Source organism: Vicia villosa, unplaced genomic scaffold, assembly GCF_029867415.1.
Source record: "Vicia villosa cultivar HV-30 ecotype Madison, WI unplaced genomic scaffold, Vvil1.0 ctg.003162F_1_1, whole genome shotgun sequence".
NCBI classification, from domain to species: Eukaryota; Viridiplantae; Streptophyta; class Magnoliopsida; order Fabales; family Fabaceae; genus Vicia; species Vicia villosa.
The window spans coordinates 160,945-168,446 of record NW_026706129.1 but is presented as its reverse complement, the minus strand read 5'-3'; positions in this window follow the sequence as shown (position 1 = coordinate 168,446).

Sequence of the window (7,502 nt, the reverse complement as noted above, 5' to 3'; positions counted from 1 at the left end):
GGTCATGCCCCCAGGTCCAACAATGCTTGACACTGCAGTATTGGTATCGGTCTCGTACTTCCACGGTACTGCTTTCATCTTGTCCAAAGGGTATGGTCCTCTGATTGGGATGATCCTAGTGTGCTCTTGTACAGGTATTACCAGTAGTGGTCTAGAGCATGGGATAATCAACGGTTTTCTTGCCCCTTGTGCAGGTATCATTAGAGGCTCGTTTCTCTCCACCATCGCCACATATTCCTCCTCAGGGTGTTCCTCCAGCTGGATCAACCCTTGATCCATGTGCCTTTGCAAGGTGTTTTTGAAAGCTTCGTTATGTTCTAGGATAAACCCCTTTATAAGAAGATACCTCTTAAGTGCATCTATGGGGGAGTTCCGTTGTTGAACCAACTCTTGCTCATTGACAGCTTCTATTGCATTGACTGCGCCTTCATGGTGTGGCATCGGGTTCGTCTTTACATTGGGTTTGTCAAAGGCAATTGCCCCTGATTCAATTAAATTCTGAACGATGTGGCTGAAGGCCCAACATTTCTCCAGGGTGTGTCCGGGAGAATTGGCGTGAAATTCACACCTTTCATTCGGTTTGTAATTGGGCATGAGCTTGCCTGGAGGAGGAGGTGGCAATGGTCTAACTTCCACCAAGGATTCATTTATTAAATATTTCAGAATTTCTTTCTTGGAAGTAGGTAGCGGATCGAATCTCCTTTGTCCCCCCTGAAACCGGTTTTGTTGTGGTGGATATGACATGGGAGGTCTGTTCTCCTGATGCCCTACAACATTAGTCTCTCCTTCCTTCTTCTTTGTGAAGTTGGGGGTAGGTCTCTTTGACTGATAGGAGTTAGATGATGCTCCTTGTATTTTTCCGCTCTTAATTCCGTCTTCTATTCTTTCACCAATAACCACTAGATCTGAAAACCCTGAGGACACACTCCCTACCATTTTATCGTAGTATGGCCCTTGTAATGTAGCCATAAACATTTTTACGAGTTCTTTTTCCAACAGGGGAGGTTGGACTCGGGAGGCCATTTCCCTCCATCTCTGTGCATACTCCTTGAACGATTCCTCTTTCTTTTGTGACAAATTTTGGAGTTGCATCCGATCGGGTGCCATGTCCAAATTGTATTTATATTGTTTTAGGAACGTATTAGCAAGGTCGGTCCAGCTGCGGATGTGAGACTTCTCTAATTGCATATACCAGTCAACCGATGCTCCACTCAAGCTATCTTGGAAAAAATGCATCATCAACTTTTGATCTTGAGCATAAGCAGCCATCTTTCGCACATACATGCGCAAGTGACTCTTCGGACAAGAGAGTCCCTTGTACTTTTCAAAATCGGGTATCTTGAATTTATGAGGAATAGTCAAATCCGGCACCAAGCTCATTTCATAGGTATCCACATCGAAGACATCATATCCTTCCATTGCTTTCATCCTTTCTTCTAGCGCCTTGATTTGTTCACTCTCCTTGGAATTCTCCCCAGAATCAGCAGAGGTCAGCTTTGGTTGAGGGACTTGATCTGTGTCATTAGTGTCCCCATACTGTAGATCCAAGTAGTCCTCATCCCTAAGCGGATTGTTGATTGGAATGCGAACTGTGCGAGACGTCCCTTCTTTCTGAGTAGTAGGGATAAATCCTTCTTGAGAGGCCTCCCCCTCTTCATGAGTTGTAATAACCCTTTTTGAGGAATGAGCTTTTGCCTTGTGAGGGTCATGACCCTTAACATATCCTAACAATGGGTTGCCATCCTTAGGTATCTCTTCATACTGATCATGAACTTCCTTAGCTTTGTCTTGCTTATCTTTGAGGTCTTTCATGAAGCTCATCACCTGGGCCATTCCTCCCTGGAGGTCTTCAACAGTACCCTTTAGTTGGGTCATTTCCTCACGAAGGGCGGCCTGGTTCTGTTCCAATTGTTCCATTGCCCTTTTCTTTTGATATCTTGTCTGAATTAGCGGTTGAGTTGCAATGGTGTGACTGGAGATGAAGATAGTTTTTCTTTAATGCTTGGTAATTAAATATGACATGCATGATATGAATGTTATGCTTATGCTATGTTCATGTCTTATCCACATTATTATAGTAAATATACATTCTTTTTTTTTATTCTTTTTCTTCTCTTTTTTTTTGCATATATTTATTCAGTGAATATTATAGGAACAATAAGTAAATGCGAAAATAACCACACTTTATTAATTGAAAGGAAATACCACTTCATTGTTGGTTTACAAAAAGGAAAGGAAACTGAAATTAAAAATACTCAAAATAAATCAAATTAAAAGTACTTGAAATAAAAGCAGCAAGGAAATATCATAAAGCTAAGAACGCCTTTGGATGTCTTCTTTGAACTTGTCCACCATGCTCCTACAAAGCTCCATAAACTCTTTGACGACTTTAGGAAGGATGATGGGAGAGGATTTTGCTCTTTCCAAACTTTTTGGAATATCCAGGATTAGATCATTACACAAGAAGACTAGCTTATCATAATCATCGCGACATTTCTCATAGTCTTCAAGCATCTTAGGAACCATGCTCACATGCTCGTAAGCTGTAGAAACGATTGTGTATTGTCTTTTCCAATAGTCTCTTTCGTTCAAGGCTGCCTCGTGTATCTCTTTTTCTCTCATGAACACTTCCCGAAGTGATACCATAGCTTGAAATGCTCTTTCGTACTCACCAGTGCGCTGTAAAAGTTCTTCTTCCGTGGTTAATCTTCTTGCGCGCTCTTGTTGTTCAGAATTGCGAGCTTCTTGAAGATCATATTTGAGGTTCCTTATTTCCTCTTCTTGATCCTTAGTTCTATCAGTTAATTCAAAGACTACAGCTTCTAGATTTTTCTCGGATTCTGCTTTGTCATGGGAAGCCTTCTCATAACGCCTTCTCCACCTTGCAATTTCCGCATTAGCTCGCTCCAACCTCTCATCATGAGCCTCTAAATTAAAATTAGCACTTAAATACCCTTCAGTTGCACGCTTCCTTTTACTCCTTTGTCTATCATTCTCTTCCTTCATTACTTGAAGTTCTTGGTTCTTATCCTTAAGGTCGAAGCGTAGTTGGCTCCTTTCGTTGGTAAGTTGATGCAAATCAAGTTCTAACTTCTCTTTTTCTTTTCGGGACGCCTCTAGGGCAGCCTTGATCCCTTCTATCTCTTCGATGGATAGAGGAACAAGATCAGGAGAATCAGGCTTGTATGCGGGATCCACAACAAAAGGTAGCAAAATCTTTCCAACTCTTTCTTGAACCCATGTGGTGTAAGGTGCTTTTGCAATTGCATTCTTTGGCCCAAAATATTTTCTTTGGACCTGACTCCAAGCTTGAATTACTTTCTTCAATGTTCTTGGTTCACCTTTCCCATTATCATGCAAGATCAATTCTTCTATTTGTTGTTTGGAAGGTTCACTATCCATAGAATGTCCTAATTGACGTAATGCTAAAACAGGGTTATAATTAATACAACCAAGAGTCCCCATTAATGGCACATTGTCGAAATCTCCGCATTTGTAAATGATCCTATCAGAATTTAATTTCTTTGCATACCATAGGATAGAATCTGCTTTAAGAGCCCTTAGCTTTTGAGCCCAATCATTTCTAGTCAATTCTTTGATAAGACCACTAGCTTTATAGAGATGCGAAGTCAACCAAGAATATAGCAAGTGGACACAACAAAATAGCATTCCTCTCTTCTTTTCGTACTTTGTATGGATAGCATAGTAAATATTAGCGAGGATAGTCGGAGTAGGATCTTTTCCGTGAACCTTAAAGGAGGAGAAAGCATGAATAGCGGCGGGATCAACATAATCAACATTTTTTGGCAATAAAACAACTCCAAAAATCAAAAGAGCTAGCAAATGTCCACAAATGTCCCATTGTTTCTTTTGAGCATACATTAAAGCTTGATTTTCTAAGTAAGATCTTTTGATCCCATGCACATCCCCATCAGTTTTGTAATTAGTCTTCAATTCCGTAGCAGATAACCCCAAAGCTTTTGCCAAATCTGAAAAGTCAACTTCTTTACCCACACCAGTATAGAATTCTTTTTTAATTTTTGAGAACCCCAACGTAGCATCCATCTCTTCCAAAGTTGGAGCCAACTGAAAGTCTTGAAAAGTGAAGCACCTAAGCGGGGGGTCATAAAATTGAACCAAAGCAGTAATTGCTTCTTCTTGTACTCTCACCCTTAGCAAGTCCAAAATGTTCCCATAGCGGATTACAAATCTATCCAAAGCACTTGATGGTAATTTTTCCTTGATTATTTTCAGCTTCTTGATATCCGGAGTGGAAACGGAAAAGTGAACAATGGTCTTCTTGGTACTCATCCTTCCTACACATTCACCAAATAGAATATATTTTTACATTTATATTATATTTTTTTATTTACTATTTTTTTGTGGATAAAACATGATGAAGATGCAAATGAGAGATGATGCATGCAAACACATAAAAAACATAGCAACACAAAAAAGAAAAAAAATAAAAAGATATATATAAAAGAAAACATATAATATTTCAAGAAACCCAGGTTCATAGGTTCGACGTAGGGGGCTCTAGGGAGCCAACCTTTTTATGGGGGGTTCTAAAAGGTCTCATGGGGTCATTCGTAGCCTCCAAGACTCTTTGTCTCTTCGGATTTTAAAACGACTCATTTTATCCATGAGGTTCGAATTTTTGGGGTAGGTTCTCGGAGAGATCAGCCAAGTATCCAGTCCAGCCCTCAACAAAGTCAAGCCTCGTTTTGGACCTTTCCGAACACTCAACCCACTCCGAGTGGAGTTATCAGTGAGATTCGTAGGAGATTCGTACTCCCCTATTGATCTCAAAATTAACTCCCACACTTAGGGTTTAACATAATATAAAACAGCAATGCATATAATAATTAAACATTTCAAGGCAGAACAAATAAACAAAAAACAAAAACAAATAAATAATAAAAACATTAATATTTATTAAAAGATGAACCTCCCCCCAAACCCTAAAAATGGCAAGTTTGCCAAACCCTAAAATGCGCCACAAACCCTAAACCATAAACCACGAGCCATAAACCTAAACCCACTCAAGCCTTAGGAGCATAATAATTCACTAAAAGTGTTGTCCCCAGCAGAGTCGCCAACTGTAGCAACCTGCCTAAAAATTTATGCTTTCGAGTCGCCACCTATTCTGAAGGGCGAATAGGAAACCCTACACAGATAAGAGATTGAGGGTAAGTTATTATAATCAGGCTGAGGGAAGGTGTTAGGCACCCTCAGCCCTTTCCTAAAGGCTAATGTTCAAAGATTAGGGTTGCATGGCAGGATTTGTAAAGAAATGTGGCAAATAGAATCTTAATGACCTGATTGAGATTTTGAAGAGGGGGGACTCGCCTTGTTGCCAAGTGCCTACGTACCTCCTTAGGGAGGATCAGAGTCTACGTAGTTCGGGAAGGGTTGTACGCCATTTAGAGTTTGAATTTGATTTGATATGGTTTTTTAGAGGCTTTTTTGGTTAGCCTATCGCAGTTTGTTTTGTCTTGTAATTTTGAATGGATTTGAGAATTATTTGAAGGCGTGGGCGTACAACCCTGATTTGGCACTATTAACCGCGATAATCGATTGATTCAATTACCATAGTTAAAAGATTTGAAATTTGCATCACCACCAATTTTAATCGATTGATTCGATTATTACTAATGATGAATTAAGGTATATTTTAATAAGTTTGTGGAGTTTTATATGCATTGTTACCCCTCGTAATCGATTGATTCGATTAAAAAGAATAACAAATTAAATTGAAGGGACGACAGTTAATCATCACAACTAATAAAATAGTTGCAACCCTTTAACCAAATAATAGAAACTAAATTTTATTTTAATTAAATAACATTTTAATAAAAAAAATATTGTTAACCATAGCGATTAATCGATTTAATCGGCACGAATAACAAATTATCATTTTTAATAATAATATCAAATATATTTTTTTATTTTACCAAACATAATTATTATACATAATTAATCATATAAAGGAAATAATTAGAATCAATTATATTAATTAAATTTAATTAGTTAACTAGGTTTTGATCCAATGTGGATATTGTTATGGTGTATGGTATGGACACCAGCCTAAGGGCGTCAGATCTGCTTGGGGTGAGAATCAAGGGTCATATTATGAGGGTACATGGTGAGGGTTTGAAGCTAAAGGCGCACTGGATCATATTTAGAAAATCAGAAAAAATATATGGAAGGGCTGGGTATCGAACCCAGGCCCTTGGGGTTACACGCTCACCACCAATACCAGCGCAGCTAAGTGCGCGTAGTGTTATCTGGACACTCTTGATTAAATATAAAAAAAAACAACCAAAACTAGTGAAAACGCGCGCGCGAATTCAAATGGACGAGTCACTGGATGACAACTCATCATCGTCCCCAAACCACCCTGCAAATTTCTGTTAGCCAGCTACAAATTAGCTACGATTTGTTCGTAGCAAACTCAGAACACAAAAATAGCGAATAGCGCATACATTGAAATAAACTTGGCGCGACCCCTTCAGTCCCCTCGTTTACCTCATACGAACCTAATCATATCATTCCTTTGACCTAATTTCACCTCTACAAGAAACCCCTAATTTAAACCCTAAAACCTTAAATCGGTCAACAATGGCAAGATACGATTAGGGTACACAAACTTTATGCAAACAATCCAGAATCAATCACCACACTTAGGAAAACCCAAATACACAATCAAAACAACAAAAACATGCTTACATGATGCTAATCGAACCAAGTTTTGAAACGACTTACTTCGACAAAATTGAGGTAATTCTGGGGGTGTTGTAGTAGTGTACCGATCCAGACACGTTCCAAATCCTTCAGTGAAGCTTTTGCACCCGTTAATTCTTGTTGAAACCTCTTAGAACTCCAAAACCGAATCCAAGCTCTTTGGTGATTTTTTGCGTTTTTGTAAATATGCCTCTCTCTCAATTTTTCGTCCCCTAGTCTGGTGCTTGATGTCGTATACTTATAGGGAATAGAATTAGGTTAAAACCTTGTCCAAAACTTCACTTGAATCAAATCTTACTACTTTGAGAAATTGGATTTTATTTCTTGAATTTTAAGCTACCATATTTGGCCCAATTTGTATGAATCTTTTCCATTTGACTTATGCACGAAAATCAAATGTATTTGGTCATAAATTTTGATTGAAAAAATAATCCAAACAAATTTTCTACCACATATTTGATTTTTCATTTAATTAAATCATTAAAAATTAATTTTAAATGAAATAAAATTATGTAAAATCAAATAAAAATGATATAATTTATGGCATATGTTTTGGATAGCTTGTGGACCAAGTTTGGGTCATAGAATGTAGGCCCATTTGCAAGAATCTCAATTTTGAACCCTCCTTTTTTCACATTTGGTCCCTCAAAATCACCTGACTTTGATCAAGCATATCTCCTTCAATTTTTAAGCTATGAGGGAGATCTAATACTTTTGAGAAACCTCAAGAGGTCCTCTACAAGCCACTTTGGAAC